This window comes from Zootoca vivipara, chromosome 13, assembly GCF_963506605.1.
Source record: "Zootoca vivipara chromosome 13, rZooViv1.1, whole genome shotgun sequence".
In the NCBI taxonomy this organism is placed as follows: domain Eukaryota; kingdom Metazoa; phylum Chordata; class Lepidosauria; order Squamata; family Lacertidae; genus Zootoca; species Zootoca vivipara.
The window spans coordinates 1,505,786-1,526,305 of NC_083288.1; the positions used below are offsets into that span (position 1 = coordinate 1,505,786).

Below are 20,520 nucleotides of genomic sequence, written 5' to 3' on the forward strand. Positions count from 1 at the left end.
CTCTAAAAGGAACCCACAAACCTTGAAATGGGTAATTGACAGTGGGGCGTCGCACAGTTTAGTACCGGCAACATCTTGTGGCAGTCTTAAGAACTGCAAGACTTTACCAGTTGCAAAAACTGTGACTATAGCAGACAATAGCAAACGAGAAATGAACCTTAAAGGCACCATTTATGTTAATTGTTTGCAAACTAACCTTCCTGTTTTTGTTCTTCCAGGAATGAAGAATGGACTTTTGAGTGTGTCATGCCTGGTAAAAAGTGGTTTTAAGGTTAAGTTTGAAAAAGATGTGTGCACTATTTCAAAACAGGGGAAGGAGCTAGTTAAAATTCCCTGTGAGGAAGGGCTTTTTGTTTTGGATGAAGAGCAGTTGGCAGCAGGCAGCTGTTCAACAAGTGAAGCACAAGAGCAGTTGGCAGCAGGCAGCTGTTCAACAGGTGAAGCACAAGCTAAATGTGTAAATAAGGCTCCTCATACAGGTTGTGCACATTTACTACATAGAAGGTTAGCTCATATATGCTTTAAGTATGTAAGCAAGATGCCAGATTTAGCTGAGGGGTGTAACCTTAAACCCTGTTCAAATTTTTTGGATTGTTGTGCTTGTAAACACTCTAAGGTTAAGACATGTAACTACCCTAGATCTGATAGAGTAAGCAAGAAACCCTTTGAGCTAGTACACACAGATGTGTGTGGCCCCTTTCCGGTCAAGTCCCTTGGAGGTGCGAGATTTATGCAAATTTTGGTGGATGATTTTTCAAGGGCCAGTTGGGTTTTCTTTCTGAAAGAAAAATCGCAAGCAGCATCAATTCTGATGGATTGGATTGAAGAAGTAGAGTGTAAATTTGACACTAGGGTGCACAAGATACAATCTGATCGTGGTGGGGAGTATGTGAACCACACGCTAGCGACATGGTTAAAACGGAAAGGTATAGTCCATAGACTTACCAATCCCTATTCACCACAGGAGAACTCAGTTGCGGAAAGAAAATTCCGAACATTGCAAGAAGCCATTGCTGCTTTACTGTTTGATTCTGGATTACCACAGCGTTTTTGGGCAGAGGCTGCGCTGTATGCAAATTATTCCTTTAATAGAGTGTACAACAGCACAGTAGGCAACACTCCTTACTTCATGTTGTTTGGTAAGAAACCAAAAATTGACCATCTAAGAGTTTTTGGATGTCGTGCTTATGTGCTGGTGCCTAGGGCACAACGCAAGAAAGGTGATCCCAGATCTAAAGAAATGATTTTCTGTGGTTATCAAGCAAACACAAAAGGTTGGAGATTTGTAAATGTAGGAGGTAATCAAACAAAAATCACAATCGGCAGAAGTGCTGAATTTTGTGAACAAGATGGTTGGAACAGAATCCATGGTAATTCTGACATACTATTTGATGTGTCAAATGAAAAAAATCAGACACAGGTCCCAAGGCGAGAATTAGTTCCAGAACAGGCTGAGGAATCTGAGTCTGAGGATGAGGGTGAGAAACCTTCTAGTTCACACAAGTTTGAAAAGTCAGAATCGTCTAGCCCAGTAGGTTTACCTGTACAGCAAGGGAGATGAGTAAAGTCAGAATCAGAAAGTCCTTCAACTGCTAGTGACAAACAGGTGACAACCAGTGATTCTGGGTCAGAGGGGGCAACTGATGGAGCATCGCAGGAGCTGCCAAGGCGTTCCAAGCGTACAAACAAAGGAAAACCTCCAGAAAGGTATCAAGCCATTAGTGTTTGGGTAGGATTGGCGAATTGCGAACCTGAAAGTTTTGAGGAGGTAGAGCAATTACCTAAGGAGGAGGCCAGTAGGTGGCACGAGGCCATGCAGAAAGAGTTGAATTCTATGAAGGAGCTTGGTGTATTTTTCGTCTCCAAACTGCCAGAAGGTACCAAGGCAATAAGTTGCCGGTGGGTGTATAGAATAAAGACAACAGTAACAGGGAAACCAGAGTACAAAGCGAGGCTTGTAGCTCGGGGTTTTTCACAAAGTAAAGGGGTACACTACTCCGAAATTTATGCGCCCACTTCAAGGAGCGAAACTCTACGTGTACTCCTAGCGGTTGCTGCTCAGAGAGGATTCAACGTGAATCACTTTGATGTCTCAACTGCTTATCTTCATTCAGATCTAGCTGAAGAGCTTTATATGGAGCTACCGCCAGGATTGAAAGGTGATAGGTCAAATCAAGTTTGGAAGTTACACAAGTCTATTTATGGACTCAAGCAGTCAGCTCATAATTGGAATGAATTTCTAAATGATGTTTTGGTAAGCATTGGCTTTAGCAGGAGTAAAGCTGACAACTACTTATATTTCAGAGGTTCAGGAGACACAAGAATCTTTGCTTGTTTATGTAGATGACCTGATTTATACTTCAAAGACACAAAAGCAGGTGGAAAAGCTGGCCAAGGAGTTAAGTAAACACTTCAAAATTAAGAATCTTGGTGCTGTAAAGGTCTATCTTGGTGTTCAGATAGATAGGACCAAAAATGGCAGTTTCTTGCTGAATCAAAAAGGCAAAATATTGCAAATGTTGGGAAAGTTTGGCATGGCAGAGTGTGCAGGTGTTAGAACACCTATGGAAATGGGTTTTGTAAAAGAAAATGAATTCAAGGATAGTGCTGAGTTCAAACGTCCTGAAATCTTTCAATCAGCCCTGGGAAGCTTATTGTACCTTTCGCAATGGAGTAGGCCAGACATTGCTTACGCTGTTAACTTACTCAGCAGGGAAGCTTCAAAACCTAGTGTAAATGCATGGAAAGGAATTCAAAGAGTCTTAAGATATTTACAATACACCAAAGATTTTTGCCCTGAATTGTCTTCTGAAGGGCAAGCACAGCTTACTTGCTGGGCAGATAGCGATTGGGCAAATTTAAGGGATAGAAAATCAGTGTCTGGCTGTGTAGTAAAATTTGGAAACTCTCTGGTTGGATGGCGTTCGAAGAAGCAAAACCTGATTGCTTTATCGTCGACAGAAGCCGAATTCTGTGCCTTATTTGAATTATGTAGAGATCTAGAATTTTACAAATGTCTGGCACAAGAGATGTGTGAAAAGTCCATCACGCCCATCACTATATGGGGTGATAATCAGCCATGTCTTAAATTAGCACAGAATGGTCAGTTTAAAGGTCGTACAAAACATTTGGATATCAGATTTCAAAATGTTTGTCAAACAGTGAGAGCGGGAATTGTTAAATTAAGTTACTGTCCAAGTCATGAAAGTTTAGCTGATGGATTTACAAAACCGCTTGGGTTTCAGCGTCATGAAGAATTTTGTGAAGAATTGGGTCTGAAATAACTTTGTAGAACTGTTTGTTTTTGCCAGCGAGAGGGGGTGTTAGGACTTTAAACCTGAGACGCTGGCAAATTAGCAAGGTCATGTGATTTAAGTTGTTAAGTCGTTAAGTTGTTAAGATGCTCAGTATATATAGAGCGTTTGTTTTGTTTGCCTGTGGGGTGTGGAGCAGTCATGTCTCAAGGCTCTGGAGGTGTTTCTGTTATTTTTCTGCAATAAAGCTGTCTTCGAAAGTTGAGCTTTGGTGAGTCGTTTTCTGCTGCAAAGCTACAAGAATTATACAACAAGAAGAATCCAGCCGCTGTGCTTAATGCTCTGCAAAGAGAACTGTTTCTGGTCTGTATAGCGCAGCAAAAGCGTTTTTACTGGACCAGTGCAGAAAACCTCTTTAGAAGAAGAAAAATCAGAGGAAGAAGACCAAGGGAAAGAAGAAGAGGAAGACAAAGAGTCAGAGAGTGAGGAAGAAGAAGATAAGGATTTAAATAAGAAACCCGACCAAGACTAGATAAAATCTTTCTTCCTGATATTAGGAAGTAAAATGGCATTGAAGATACATTCCTGGAATGTGAATGGCTTGAACAACAAAGCTAAAAGGAATAAAATTGATCATATTTTGAAGAAGAAAAATTTGGATATAATTTGTCTCCAGGAAACACATGTGGCGAAAAAACATAGTTATATTCTTAGAAATAAAAGGTTGGGTAAAGAATTTATAAATTCAGCAGAAAATAAGAAGAGAGGAGTGGTCTTGTATATAAAGGAAAAATTAGACCCGAAATTGATTTTGAAAGACGAAGAAGGAAGAGTGATTGCGGTCCAAATATCGGTTCAAGGAGAAAAAATGTTGGTGGTGGGAATTTATGCACCGAATGAGAACAAAGCTGAATTTTATAAGAATTTGGAGGAAAGGTTGACAGAGTTTATGGATCAAAAGATAATGCTTATGGGTGACTTTAACGGAGTGACAGTGCCAGAATTGGATAGGACAAAGAAAAGGAAGAACGAAGGTAAATTACCAAAATCCTTCTTCGAATTGGTAGAAAACCTGGGCCTAGTGGATATTTGGAGACTGAAGCACCCTACGATTAAACAGTTCACATTCTTTTCAGAACCAAATCAAAGTTCTGGAAGGATAGACCATATATGGATCTCCAAAGAACTAGTGCCCAGGGTGAGTAAAACAGAGATAATACCACGAACACTGTCAGACCATAATTCTATATTCATGGAATTAAAAAGCAAGGACCAAAATTCTTTCAGGTGGAGAATGAACGAAGAGCTATTCGATGATAAAGAGGTGGTGATGAAAGCCAAGAAGGTCTTGAAAGACTATTTTTACTGGAATTTACACAAAGACACTGGACTTGACATGGTATGGGACGCAAGCAAAGCAGTGATGAGAGGCTTTCTAATACAGTGGAACCTCGGTTTATGAACACCTCGGTTTATGAATTTTCAGTTTATGAACGCTGCGGACCCATCTGGAACGGATTAATTCATTTTCCATTACTTTCAATGAGAAAGTTCGCTTCAGTTTATGAACGCTTCAGTTTATGAACAGACTTCCGGAACCAATTACACCCATGCTTCAGTTTATGAACGCTTCAGTTTAAGTACTCCGCGGACCCGCCTGGAACGGATTAATCCACTTTCCATTACTTTCAATGGGAAAGTTCGCTTCAGTTTATGAACGCTTCAGTTTAAGAACTCCGCGGACTGTCTGGAACAGATTAATCCACTTTCCATTACTTTCAATGGGAAAGTTCGCTTCAGTTTATGAACGCTTCAGTTTATGAACAGACTTCTGGAACCAATTGTGTTCATAAACCGAGGTACCACTGTACAGCAAAACAGTTTCCTGAAACGAAAGAAAGTAAAGAAGAAGGTAGAAATTTTGAAGTGTCTCATGGAAAATGAGAAAAACCTGATAGATAAACCAGAGAATCAACAAATCAAGAATAATATTAAGATGCTACAGACACAATTCTCTATGTTGATCAATCAGGAAATAGAGTGGAAAATAAAACAAATGAGACAAAAAAATTTCGAATCAGCAAACAAAACAGGAAAACTGTTGGCCTGGCAATTAAGGAAACGTCAAAATCAAAATATAATAACTAAGATAAAAATGGAGGGAGGAGTGACGGAAGAACCAAAGGAAATTAAGAAAACCTTTTAAAAAATTTATAAAGACTTGTATTGCAAAAAGAAAGAAGAGGAAAAGAAGATCAGTGAGTGTGAGGGACAGGGGATATCGCGAAGTCCCTCCCCTCCTGAGTTCAAGCCCGTCCCCGAGCAAAGGGGAAAGCAGGGAGAGTTCCGATTCCAGTGGGGAAGCAGGAAGTCGTGTCCGAGGCTCAGGCAAGGTAGAGGAGCCAGGGTCCCAAGGGGGACAGGAAGGGGCAAGCAAGGGGGGAAGACCCATCCCTCCAACTCCAGAATTACGCAGGAAGAGGAGGGGCAAGAGGATGGGTCTGCCAAAGCTTTTGTGTTGGAGAAAGACGCGCCAAAAGCCATTAGGAGGTTCTGAAACCGACTGACAACATCGCTCCGTGTAAATAGCAATGACTTGAGCACTGTAAATACGCAGCACCAATAAAAGAATAAAATGCAGAGCTGCGTAGCGTCGTTACTCTGAAGTAGTCCACTCAGGCCACTGTGACAGCAACCTCCTAATCATTTTTGGGCTACTTCGGAGTTGCCGGGATGAGCGTGTCCGAGGCGGAGAAGTGGCGGCAGATCGCTGAGCAAGCCCAGCTAGAACTGCAACAGCTGTCGCTGCAGGCGCAGGGAGAATTGAAGGCAGCTAAAGAGGAGACTAAGAAGGTCCAGGACGACCGGCTACAACTTGCGGAACAGGTGAGAGAGCTCCAGGAAAAAGAGCAGCATTTAAGGGCGGTGGCGGTAGACCTCCAAAACAAGCTGGATGCAGAGAAAAACAAGGCGGGAGGGGCTCCCCAAGTCCAAGTGCTGCCAGGAAGGAGAGCAGGGACCCTTGTAAGCAAGTTCAATGGAGACCCGAAGGAGTTTCAGGGCTTTGAGACTGAGATCGTGTATGCTCTTGAGCTGCACCAGAATGAGTTCCCCGATGATGAGCACAGAGTAGCGTTTATTGTGGAACATCTCACCGGAGCAGCCAGGGAGTGGCTAAGACCATTAATCGCAACCAAGAATCCTTGCATGAAAAATGTCCAACAATTTCTAGAAGGTTTGAGGACGATGTATTCGTCCGATAGTCATTTGGACCAGACTAAGGAGGAACTGCATAATTTACGCCAAGGAAATATGACAGTTCGCGCATATTGGGCGAAATTCACCATGCTGGTGCACAGACTGGGGTGGGTTTTGGATTCGCCTCCCATGCAAGCTGCGTTTTACTTGGGTTTGAGCGAGGAGGTGAAGGATGAACTCTCGAGAGGTCCAAAGCCCAGTACTATGGATCAGCTGAGCAAAGCAGCTCTGGCGGTGGGGGTGAGGCAGGAATCCCGGTGGAACGACAAGCAAGCGACGCGCGCAAAGCGGGCTTGGTTCCCACGGTCGCAGGAGAAGCCACTCCCTCAACAACCCTTTCAAGCCACGCCTGGAGCCAGCCAGGACCAGGAGCCCATGCAGATTGATAGCGCGCGCGCGCGGGCTTTTCAAACCCCAGCGGCGCCAAGACGCAAGGAGGGAAGGGGCGGGAATTGCTTTCTCTGCAACTCACCCCAGCATCTCGTCAGAGACTGCCCACATCGCAGGGAGTGGCAAGGAAAGGCGGGAACGGTGGTGCCCTCCCCCACTGACGCAGCACCACAGCAGGGAAACGGGAAAGCCTGGCTGCAGGAGACAAGGGGCAGCAGCCAGGCACAGTCAGCAGACAACAGCCCCAGCCCGCCCACCCGCACAGAGAGGTGCAGAGCCAGCCCACCCCTCCCAGAGCAGGAGTGGTTCTAGAAGTGACGCTAACGCTCCCAAATGGCTATCCCCTGACGGTCCTCGCCTTAATTGACAGTGGGGCGTCCGCCAACTTCTTCTCGAGAAGCTTTGCAGAAGAGCACCAAATCCAGCTTTTGCAGTTGGATTTTCCTCTGCACGTGGCAACCATTGACGGCAGGGAGCTGCTGGGAGGGGCCATCACACATCAAACCCCCCCCATGAGAATGACGGTGGGAAGGCACTCAGAGACACTGGCGTTCAACGTCACCACCATCTCAGACCCCCCCATCGTCTTGGGCATGAGCTGGCTGGCGCGCCACGACCCCTCCATCAGTTGGCACCAGAGGTGCATCACGTTTGGGTCGGACTTTTGTCTGGAACATTGCATGCAGCACCAACCAGGGGAGGGGCCTCCAATAGCCACGGTGGCCACCATGCATATCAAAGGGGGTGAGGCAATACCCAAGCAGTACTGGGACCTGCAGGAGGTCTTCAGCGAAGCGGAGTCCGACCACCTACCCCCGCACAGGCCTTTTGACTGCCAGATCAACCTGGTGCCAGGGGCGACGATACCCCCAGCCAAGCTGTACGCCATGTCAGACCAGGAGCTGGAGGATCTGCGCGCTTTCATCGACAAGAACCTCAAGCGGGGGTTCATAAGGGAAAGCAAGGCAGCAGGGGGCAGCCCGGTCTTCTGGGTGGACAAGAAAGACACGCAACAGCGCCGTCTTGTGGTGGACTTTAGACGGCTGAATTCGGTGACAGAGCCAGTGGCTTTCCCCATGCCCAGAGTGGATGATCTCCTGACAGCGGCACGCAGGGGCAAGATTTTCACCAAGCTGGACCTAAGGGGGGCGTACAACTTGATCAGGATCCGGGAAGGAGATGAATGGAAAACCACGATGTTCACGCCTCTGGGCTCTTTTGAATATCTGGTGATGCCCTTCGGTTTGCAAGGGGGCTCAGCATGCTTCCAGGCCTTCATGCACCACGTCCTGGGGTCCCTCCTCTTCAGGAAATGCTTGGTCTTCCTAGATGACATCCTTATCTACTCGAATGACCCAGTGCAGCATGTGAAAGATGTCAGAGAGGTGTTGCAACGCCTGAAGGAGAACCACCTGTATGTGAAGCTGGAGAAGTGCAAGTTTCACACCAAAGAGGTGGACTTCCTGGGCTACAAGCTGTCAGACAAGGGGCTGGCGATGGACAAGGACAAGGTGCAGGCCATCCTGGACTGGCACAGCCCCAGGACGCGCAAAGATGCCCAACGCCTACTAGGCTTCGCTAACTTCTACAGGAAGTTCATCAAGAACTTCTCTCGCGTTACGGCTCCCATCACGGACTGCCTGAGAGGCAAGCAGAAGTTCAAGTGGACACCAGAGGCGCAAGCAGCGTTCGAAAGCCTCAAGAGAGTGTTCGCCTCAGACCAAAACCTGTTCCATGTGGTGCAGGACGCGCCCCTACGCATTGAGACAGATGCTTCTGAAAAAGCTGTGGGCGCAATTTTGTTGCAACTGGACGCCAACAGGGAGTGGAGACCCTGTGCCTTCTTCTCCAGGAAGTTGACACAGCCTGAACGCAACTACACAGTGTTTGATAGGGAACTTCTTGCGATCTACGCTGCGTTCCAGCACTGGCGACACTTCCTGGTGGGCGCAAAGCACCCCATCCAGGTGTGCACAGACCACAAGAACCTGGAGTTCTGGAGAACTGCCAGGGTGCTCAACCAGCGGCAGATACGGTGGGCAGAGTTCTTCTCGAACTTCAACTTCTCCATCCACTACATCCCGGGGGAGCAGAATGTCAGGGCGGATGCCCTCTCCCGCAAGCCAGAGTACATGGAGGAGGAGGCGCCACCAGCCCCAAGGCACATTTTCCCCCCGTCGGCATGGTCCTGCGGAGCAGCTGTGGTGAGCGAGGCAGAACTCACAGCTCTGACGGCAGCGGATGAATTTGCCAACCGCATCTTCAGAGAACTGAGAGGGGGGAGGGAGCAGGCAAAAGACTTTGCAGAACGCAGAGGGCTGCTTTTCTACAAGGGTGCGCTGTACCTGCCCACCACCCAGCTTCGACGTACGGTCCTCAAGCAGATGCACGACAACCCTACAGCGGGGCATTTTGGAAGGGACAAAACCGCTCACCTAGTCATGAGACACTTCTGGTGGCCAGGGGTGCGGGAAGATGTTCGAGACTATGTAAGGGGCTGTACCACCTGCCAGCGGGCGAAGGTGGTCAGAGCAGCGCCACCAGGGTTGCTGGAGCCCTTAGCCACACCACACAGGCCGTGGGAAGTGGTGTCCATGGACTTCATCACAGATCTGCCTTCGTCCAGGGGTAAGACTGCAGTGTTGGTGGTGGTGGACCTTATGTCCAAAATGTGTCACTTTATACCGTGTGCCAGGGCAGTCTCGGCAGAAGAGACAGCCAAACTGTTTGTTGATCACATTTTCAGACTGCATGGATTACCTTTAAGGGTTATTTCGGATCGTGGTCGCCAATTTGTTTCCAGGTTCTGGCGGCGGCTCATGAACCTCCTGCAGGTGGAGGTCAGCTTGTCGACGGCTAGACACCCGCAGACCAACGGACAAGCGGAGAGGGTCAACGCCATTCTGCAGCAGTACCTGAGATGCTACGTCAGCCAGCGGCAAACGGACTGGGTGGATCGCTTGCCACTAGCAGAATTTGCCTACAACAATGCAGTGCACGTCTCCACAGGGGTGTCGCCCTTTAAGGCCAATTACGGGCGCGACCTCAGATCTTTCCCAGAGAGGGAGAGGGAGGAGGAGGAGGAGGAGGGCCCACAGGCTGAGGATTGGGCAGAGGAACTGGAGACGGTGCACCAGCAGCTCAGAGAACACTTGGAGAGGGCCAAGGAAGCGTACAAAAAGGGGGCAGATCGCCACAGGCGACAAGGGGAGGTCATCAGGGTGGGGGACAAGGTGTGGTTGTCCTCGGAGGGCCTTCCCACCAGAGGGAGGTGCAAAAAGCTGGCACCCAAAAGGCTGGGCCCCTTCACGGTCACGCAACAGGTAAACCCGGTGGCATACAGGCTGGCACTGCCAGAGGACATGAGGGTGCATCCAGTGTTTCATAGATCGCTGCTGTCGCCGTACAGGGAAAGCAGCAGGCTCCGAGACAGCGAACAAACCCCCGAGGGAGGGGGGGAGAGGGAAGGCAGGGAGCAACTCAATGAGGCCACGGCCATCCTGGATTCAAGGTGGGGGGTGGGGGGACTGGAGTACCTCATGGCATGGGAGGATGCTCCACCGTCCCAGAATGAATGGGTCCCAGCCACCCAGATACAGGAGGAATTCTTGGTGGAAGAATTTCACGCCCTCTTTCCCCACAGACCCAAGCCCTGGCACATGGAAAGGGAGGGGGAGGAGGAGGAGGCACGGGAGAGCAGCTCACCATGGCGCTGGGAAGCGGAGTTTGAGGAACCAGAGGATGAGGTATGGGTGTCACCGAGATCCACCCAGTCAGAGGAAGGGGCAGATTGGCAGAACGTTTTTACCCCCACCAGCTCTGACGCCACGGACTTTTTGGGATTCCCGTCCGCCCAGGCGGAAGGGGGGGGCTCGCAGGACTGGGGGGAGGTATTCACACCAACGGGCTCGGAGAGCACTGAGTTCTTAGGCTTCCAGTCGTCACCGACACATGGGGGGGGCCTGGGGAGGGGTGAAGGAGAGCTTGGGAGGGGGGTGGATGTGAGGGACAGGGGATATCGCGAAGTCCCTCCCCTCCTGAGTTCAAGCCCGTCCCCGAGCAAAGGGGAAAGCAGGGAGAGTTCCGATTCCAGTGGGGAAGCAGGAAGTCGTGTCCGAGGCTCAGGCAAGGTAGAGGAGCCAGGGTCCCAAGGGGGACAGGAAGGGGCAAGCAAGGGGGGAAGACCCATCCCTCCAACTCCAGAATTACGCAGGAAGAGGAGGGGCAAGAGGATGGGTCTGCCAAAGCTTTTGTGTTGGAGAAAGACGCGCCAAAAGCCATTAGGAGGTTCTGAAACCGACTGACAACATCGCTCCGTGTAAATAGCAATGACTTGAGCACTGTAAATACGCAGCACCAATAAAAGAATAAAATGCAGAGCTGCGTAGCGTCGTTACTCTGAAGTAGTCCACTCAGGCCACTGTGACAGTGAGTATCTAGGAAAATACGGCGGGAAACAAATCCCTGAAGATGAAAGAAAGAAACTTAACAACAGGATAACAACACAAGAAGTGCAACAAGCAATAAAGAGAATGAAACAAGGAAAAGCCCCAGGACCAGATGGACTTACAGCGAAATACTATAAGGTTTTAAATGGACAGTTGGTACCAATTTTAGAAGAAGTGATGAACGGTGTTCTTGCAGGTGGTAAGATTCCAAACACATGGAAGGAAGCGTACATAACATTGATTCCAAAGCCGGGCACAGATGGCTTAGAAGTCAGAAATTATAGACCAATTTCATTATTGAATAATGACTACAAGCTTTTTGCAGATATAATGTCTACGAGGTTGAAAGAAGTTTTATTTTTTTTAAATATAATTTTTATTAGATTTTAACAAGAAATACAAGAAAAAAGAAAAAGGCACAAAAAAGAAAAATACATTAAAAAACGACAAAAAAAACAAAAAAACAAAAAACAAAAACAGATTCAGACTTCCTCATTTCCCCCTCTTGAGTTCTTATTAAAAATAGTTCTCGCATTTTCCCATTCTAACTTCACATTCTTTTTTCTAAGTTTCAACTTTTTCATCTTTTTCATTGCTATTATCCATTCTCCTTGTACTTTAACCTCTTTTCTCTTAACATCCTCTCTCCAAAATTATTATTATATAATCCCTAGTCTCTTTCCCTTGCCCAAAAATATATAAGATTCACATCCTAATTTATTACCCATTTACTTCCACCCACACAACAAAGTTCCCACCCCCCCTTCCCTGGAATCGAAGTCTCCAGATGAATCAGCCAGGTTCTTCATACAATCCTTAATACATTCCGAGATCAGACCATATTATTTCAGACAATACCAAATAATCCAGAACCTCTCAACCCACCCCTAGTCTGTCCCATACCAACTTTTGCCGAACTCTTGCCCCCCTCTTCTGTAATCCCATCACTTTGTATCTTTGCACCTTTTCATCCTCTTTCTGCCCCCCAACTGTTTGTGTCCTCCCCTCTCTCACCGGGGCGCTGATTTTCCCAACCTCTTTTTTGGGGTGCTTTTTTGCTTTTACCCTCTCCTGTTTCACTTCTCTCACCAGTGAAACAGTGTTTTCTCCTACTTTCCCTCCCTGTTCCACCCCTCCCACCAGTAGAACAGTGTTCTTTTCAGGAAATAAATCCATTGGTTCAGCATATTGTCCTTCAGTATTATCTTTCTCCTCTTCTATGTTTTTTACATACGTCACTCCAGCACAGTCCTGGTCTTCCAATCTTTTTTCTTCTCCCGTCTCCTGATCTTCTATTTCTGTTGGATCCTGTGTTTTACAGTCAAAAACAAATGTCTCGACAGTCTCTTCTCTCAGAAAGTTTACATCAAGCTTGGAGATGCTCACTTGCTTAGTAAGATCCAAAATTGTTGCCAATATTAAGTCCCACTGTGTGACTTCCTGTCCACTCTCTGGAACCTTCTCTCCTATTCCTTTGTCTAAAACCTCCTCCATCTTTGTACAGACAGGCCGTGGAGTTGAAATTTTAGTCCAATATATATGAAAAGTGAACAAATAGGCAAAAAGCCCAAAATCCAGTCCCACTTGGTCAGAATCTCTCTCTTTACTCCTTCTTTTCCTCAGAGTCAATACTGAGCAGCCTCAAGGCAAAACAAGTCCTCTTTCACTGTTTACAGCTCTCAGTCTCTCACATTCAGCCAGACACATTCCTTTGTATTGTGACGTTAATCAGCAGACTGACTGATCTTTCCTTTGACCCGACTCCAGGCTCGCAGGGGGCTTGTCTCATGCTGGATCTCAGTCTTTTGCAGAGATAAATACACCGCTTACTTTTTCCTTTACTCTGCCTCAGGAAAAAGCTCTTTTTACAGCATTTCTGGGTTTTCTAGCTTGCTGCGATCTTTAGTTACTCAATCGGGGGGAGATGACTTCCCTTTTTAATCTCCGCCTCCCACTGCCAAATTCTTGTTTCAAATTGATTGGTTTCAACTTACTTCGTCCAGATCGTAACTTTTTCAGGAAGAATCCACCGCCTGCAGGTTGGAGGCTCGGAGCTTCGCTTCTTGGAGGTAACGATGGTATGCCTAAAATGGCTCCCACGACTGCCACTCAGCTGGCTCTCAGGGGCTCTTGCGGGCTTCCTGGGCAGCTGAGGAGTCGCTTCTGGAGCTCCGCCAGGCAAAATTTGCCCCCTGGACGCTCAACCAGGGGTATTTACGGGGATCCGCGTGCCCCCGCGGATTTCCCCCCCCCTCCGCGATGCCAGAAACCTCGCAGCGCGAGGTTTCTGCGCCTCCATTTTCCAGCGCGGCAGACCGGAAGTCTGAGGTTGAAAGAAGTTTTAAATCAAATGATACATAAAGACCAAGCTGGTTTTCTTCCTGGTAGACAGTTAAAGGACAATGTTAGACATATAATAGATGTAATAGAGTATCTGGAAACCAAGATAGAAAAACCAGCAGTTTTGATGTTTGTAGACGCTGAGAAAGCATTTGACAATATATCTTGGCAGTTTATGAAGAGGAATTTGGAATCGATGGTTGGGAAAGATTCATTCTTGAATGGGATCGAGGCGATATATTCAGAACAAAAAGCAAGATTGATAATAAATAATACACTAACGGAATATTTTGATATCACAAAGGGAACTAGACAGGGATGTCCTTTATCTCCTTTGTTATTCATCATGGTCCTGGAAGTACTACTGAACAGATTAAGAGATCTTTCCTCAATTAGAGGAATTAAAGTCGGTGCAAACCAATATAAAGTGAAAGCCTTTGCAGATGATTTAATTTTAACATTGGAAAACCCTAAGGAAAGGAAAGTAATTTTGAAATGTCTCATGGAAAATGAGAAGAACCTGATTGATAAACCCGAGAATCAGCAAATAAAGAATAATATAAAGATGTTACAGACACAATTCTCCATGTTGATCAATCAGGAGATTGAGTGGAAAATAAAACAAATGAGACAAAGAAATTTCGAATCTGCGAATAAAACAGGAAAACTGTTGGCTTGGCAGTTAAGGAAACGTCAAAATCAGAACATAATAACTAAGATTAAAACAGAGGGAGGAGTGACGGAAGATCCAAAGGAGATTAAGAAAACCTTTCAAAAATTCTATAAGGATTTGTATTGCAAAAAGAAAGAAGATGAGAAGAAGATCAGTGAGTATCTAGGAAAATATGGCTTGAAATCAATTCCAGAAGAAGAGAGGAAGAAGCTAAATAACAGGATAACGACACAAGAATTACAACAAGCAATAGGGAGAATGAAACAAGGTAAAGCTCCAGGACCAGATGGTTTAACGGCGAAATATTATAAAGTACTGAATGAACTGTTGGTTCCAGTTTTAGAGGAAATGATGAATGATATTCTGTTGGGGGGAAAGATCCCAAATACATGGAAAGAGGCATATATAACATTGATCCCAAAGCCGGATACGGATGGCTTAGAAGTCAAAAATTATAGACCAATCTCATTATTGAATAATGATTATAAACTTTTCGCAGATATAATGTCCAAGAGATTGAAAGAAGTTTTAAATCAAATAATACATAAGGATCAGGCTGGTTTTCTTCCTGGTAGACAGTTAAAGGATAATGTAAGACACATAATAGATGTAATAGAATATCTGGAGACCAAGATAGATAAACCAGCTGTTTTGATGTTTGTAGATGCTGAGAAAGCTTTTGACAATATATCTTGGCAATTTATGAAGAGGAATTTGGAATCAATGGTTGGGAAGAATACATTTGTGAATGGGATCGAGGCGATTTATTCAGAGCAAAAGGCAAGATTGATAATTAATAACACCCTAACAGAATATTTTGAAATCACAAAAGGAACTAGACAGGGCTGCCCTTTATCACCGTTATTGTTCATCATGGTCCTGGAAATATTATTGATCAGATTAAGAGACCTATCTACAATTAGAGGTATTAAGGTAGGTGCAAAGCAATTTAAAGTGAAAGCCTTCGCAGACGATTTAGTTTTAACATTGGAAAATCCAAAGGAAAGTGTTGCAGAAGCTATAGAAGTAATGGAGAAATTTGGCCAATTGGCAGGATTCAAATTAAATAGACAAAAAACCAAGGTTATGGCAATGAATATGACGAAAGAAGAAAAACAGGAATTACAGTTAAAACATGGACTCGACGTGGCTAAAAAGGTAAAATATCTGGGAATATGGATGACAGCAAAGAATATTAATCTTTATAGTGACAACTACGAACAAGTATGGAAGGAAATAAAGAAAGACCTGGAAAGATGGACTAATATGAAAATGTCATTCTTAGGAAGAATCGCAACAATAAAGATGAATGTATTACCTAAGATGTTATTCCTATTTCAAACTATACCTGTGGTTAAAGGTACGAGGCAATTCCAAGAGTGGCAAAAGATTTTATCAAGATTTGTCTGGCAGGGGAAAAAACGTAGAATAAAACATAAAATTTTGGTAGATAAGAAAGAAAGAGGTGGATTCGCCCTGCCAGACTTGAGACTTTATTATGAAGCGTCTTGTATCTGTTGGATAAAAGAATGGATAACTCTAGAGAATATGGACTTGTTAGATTTGGAAGGTTTTAACAATAGATTTGGATGGCATGCATATTTATGTTATGACAAAAAGAAATCACATACCGGGTTTACGAATCATGTGATAAGAAGATCTCTATACGAGGTGTGGGAAAGAAATAAAAGGCTGTTAGAGACTAAAACACCCTGGTGGGTCTCACCAGCAAAGGTATTAACAGTTAAGAAAGTAAATATGGAGAAGAGGCGGGCCACGTAAGAGGAAATCTTGACGAAAACTGAAAAAGGATGGAGTTTAAAACCTTTTGAGGACATTAAAGGAGTGTTAACAGGATGGATAGAATACCATCAAATAAATGATGTGCTTAAAGAAGATAGAAAAATAGGTTTTGAGGATAAAAGATCCAAATTTCAAATAGAAGTGCTAGAAGGCAAAACAAAGCTTTTGGCAAAGATGTATGATTTGTTGTTGGAGTGGTATACAACAGATGAGTTGACAAAAGAAGTGATGATTAAATGGGCAAAAGATTTGGGGCATAATATTGAATATGATGCGTGGTTGAAATTATGGAATCAAACTTTAAGATTTACAGCATGTACTGCCTTGAAAGAAAATGTATATAAGATGATGTACAGATGGTATTTAACTCCAGTTAAATTAGCTAAAATGTATAGAATGAGTGACAAAAGTTGCTGGAAATGTAAAGAGAAAGATGGTGAATTTTATCATATGTGGTGGACATGCGAAAAAGTTAAAAGATTTTGGGAAAGTTTATATAACGAATTGAAAAAGATGTTTAGATATACTTTCCCAAAAAAACCAGAAGCATTTTTGTTAGGAATAATGGGAGGAGAGATTAGAAAAGAAGATCAAACACTGTTTATGTATGCAACAACCGCGGCTAGGACTTTGTTAGCCCAAAAATGGAAATTACAGGAATTACCTACAATTGTGGAGTGGCAGACAAAAATGATGGACTATGCTGAACTTGCTAGATTGACATGCAAGATTCGTGACCAGGGGGGGACAAGGTTTCAAAAGGACTGGAGTAAATATGTGGACTATATGGAGAAAAACTGTAGATCGTTAAAAACTCTCGCAGGATTAAAATAAACCTTACGAATTGACCAATATGTCAAAAAAGGAACTGCAAAAAAGGGAATTAACAAGAAACCCGCATGAAGGGAGGGGGGGGAGTCATAGCTCGGCGGAGCAAGGTAAAAGATGTGAATATAAGATTTTGTATAAAAGATTGGTTTTGTTAATTTGTTGAATTTGGAAAATTGGAATAAAATGTATTTTTTAAAAAAAGGAAAACCCTAAGGAAAGTGTTGCAGAAGCTATAGAAGAAATTGAGAAATTTGGCCAATTGGCAGGATTTAAATTAAATAGACAAAAAACAAAGGTCATGGTAATGAATATGACAAAAGAGGAAAAACAGGAGCTACAGCTAAAATATGGATTCGACGTGGCAAAAAAAGTAAAATACTTGGGAATATGGATGACAGCAAAGAATATTAATTTGTATAGTGATAATTATGAACCAGTATGGAGAGAAATAAAGAAAGATTTGGAAAGATGGACTAATATGAAAATGTCATTCTTGGGAAGAATAGCAGCAATAAAGATGAATATATTACCTAAGATGTTATTCCTATTTCAGACTATACCTGTTGTGAAAGGTACAAGACAATTTCAAGACTGGCAGAAGATTTTGTCAAGATTTGTCTGGCAGGGGAAAAAGCCTAGAATAAAACATAAAATTTTGGTAGATAGAAAAGAAAGAGGCGGATTCTCCCTACCAGACCTAAGACTTTATTATGAAGCGTCTTGTATGTGTTGGATAAAAGAGTGGATAACTCTAAAGAACACGGATCTGCTAGATCTGGAAGGGTTTAATAATAGATTTGGATGGCATGCATATTTATGGTATGATAAAAAAAAGTCTCATACAGGGTTTACAAACCATGTGATAAGAAGATCTCTGTACGAGGTATGGGAAAGAAACAAGATGCTGTTAGAGACCAAAACACCATGGTGGGTTTCACCAGTGGAGGTATTAACAGTTAAGAAAGTAAATATGGAGGGGAGGCGGGCCACGTACGAGGAAATTTTGACAAAAACTGAAAAAGGCTGGAGTCTGAAACCCTATGAAGAAATTAAAGGAATGTTAACAGGATGGATACAATATCATCAAATAAACGATGTTCTTAGAGAGGACAGGAAAATAGGATTTGAGGACAAAAGGTCCAAATTCCAGATAGAAGTGCTAGAAGGCAAAACAAAGCTTCTATCAAAAATGTATGACTTGTTGTTAGAGTGGTACACAAAAGATGAGTTGACAAAAGAGGTGATGATTAAATGGGCAAAGGATTTTGGGCATAATATTGAATACGACGCGTGGTTGAAATTATGGAATCAAACTTTAAGATTTACAGCATGTACTGCCCTGAAAGAAAATATATATAAGATGATTTATAGATGGTATTTAACACCAGTTAAATTAGCCAAAATGTATAGAATGAGTGATAGAGCGTGCTGGAAATGTAAAGAGAGTGATGGTGAATTTTATCATATGTGGTGGACATGCGATAAGGTAAAAAGATTTTGGGAGATGTTTTATAATGAATTGAAAAAGATGTTTAAATATACTTTTCCAAAAAAACCAGAAGCATTTTTGTTAGGAATAATAGGAGGAGAGATAAGAAAAGAGGATCAAGTATTGTTTATGTATGCGACAACCGCGGCTAGGACATTGTTAGCCCAAAAATGGAAATTACAGGAGTTACCAACAATTGAGGAGTGGCAGATAAAAATGATGGATTATGCTGAACTTGCTAGACTGACTTGCAAGATCCGCGACCAAGGGGAGACAAGGTTTCAAAAGGATTGGAGTAAATATGTGGACTACATGGAGAAAAACTGTAGATCTTTAAAAACACTTGCAGGATTGAAATAAATCCTACGAATTGACTAAAAAGTTAAAAAGGAACTGCAAAAATGGAGTTAATAAGAAACCCGCATGAAGGGAGGGGGGGAAGTCACAGCTCGGCAGAGCAAGATGTAAGATGGAAATATAAGAGGTTTTTTATAAAAGATTGTTTTTTTATTTTAATTTGTTAAATTTGGAAAATGGAATACAAATTTATTTAAAAAAAAGTTGCATTACTGAAATGAATGAACTTTTCGACGATATTCTAATTATTCGAGTTTTACCTGTATGCTGGAACTTTGATTTTTGTTTAAAGAAAAAATTAATAAAAATTATTTATATATGTGAGGGATATATACCGTGTTTCTCATATTATAAGACATGTCTTATATTTATTTTTTTCCTCAAAAAAACACACTATGGCTTATTTTCAAGGGATGTCTTAGTTTTTTCATCCTCCTCCTGCCGCGGCCAGCATTGCTTCTGCGCCTATCACTATGTCTTATTTTCGGGGTATGGCTTATATTCCTTGAATGCTTAAAAATCCTGCTATGGCTTATTTTATGGGTATGTCTTAAAATATGAGAAACAGGGTATGTGACAATATATTTAAAAAAGGCTGACAATCTGGATCTGTTCTGTCCTGATGGCATGCATTTGACCTCGACAGGGAATGACCTGTTGTTGCGGGACGTGAGGCAGGGTCTTGAAGGTAGATTGCGAACATTTGTTAGGTTTTTTCAGCTGCAGGGATCTTGGCGGCGAGATCGCGGTTTCGTGGTCTTGGGTGAGTTTTAGGCCTTGGGTGGAAACTTTTAGTCCAGGGGTCAGCAACCTTATGGTGGGCCGTACTATATATATATATATATATATATATATATATATATATATATATAAATGAACGAATTCCTATGCCCCACAAATAACCCAGAGATGCATTTTAAATAAAAGGACACATTTTACTCATGTAAAAACATGCTGATTCCCAGACCGTCTCAATCCGGCCCATGGGCCTTAGGTTGCCTATCCCTGCTTTAGTCCATCAACAGAATGGGAGGGTAGCATAACACACCCCTCACGCAATGGTGAGGGGGTACAAGCTGCATAAATGCAAATTTTGCAATGCCCCCCTAAATTCCTATCTGTCCCAGCTTTGCCTCAGACCCCAACTGGGGACTGAGGGGGATACATGCCCAATGCCTAAGCCAAGGTTTTCCTACATCTGAAATTAATAATGTTGTGGCCTATTTTAATCCCATACCTATGCTATATTGTGTCTTATTTATCTGGGCTTGAGGAGGAGGGTGTGTGGCTGGGCACGCACACAAAACATATGAGGAAGGGTTGAGGGAGCTGGGTATGTTTAACCTGGAAAAGAGGAGACAGAGAGGAGATCTAATGGCCATCTTCAAGTATCTTAAGGGTTGTCACATGGAAGAGGGAGCAAGCTTGTTTTCTCCTGCTCTGGAGCGTAGGACTCAAACCAATGGCTTCCAGTTACAAGAAAGGAGATTCCGACTAAACATTTGGAAAAACTTTTTGACAGTAAGAGCTGTTTGCCAGTGGAACCTTGGCAGGTTGTGGACTTTCCTTCCTTGGAGCTTTTAAGCGGAGGTGGACTGGCCATCTGTCCTGGATGCTGTAGTTGAGATTCCTGCATTGCAGGGGTTAGACTAGATGACCCTCAGGGTCCCTTCCAGC

At 43.7% G+C, this 20,520-nt stretch overlaps 1 protein-coding gene across 3 annotated transcripts in view; it reads left to right on the top strand.

Moving 5' to 3' along the window:
• Window positions 1-20,520, top strand: part of LOC118094381 (beta-adrenergic receptor kinase 2) — a 122,914-nt gene that overhangs the window by 42,373 nt on the left and 60,021 nt on the right. The window lies entirely within an intron of this gene.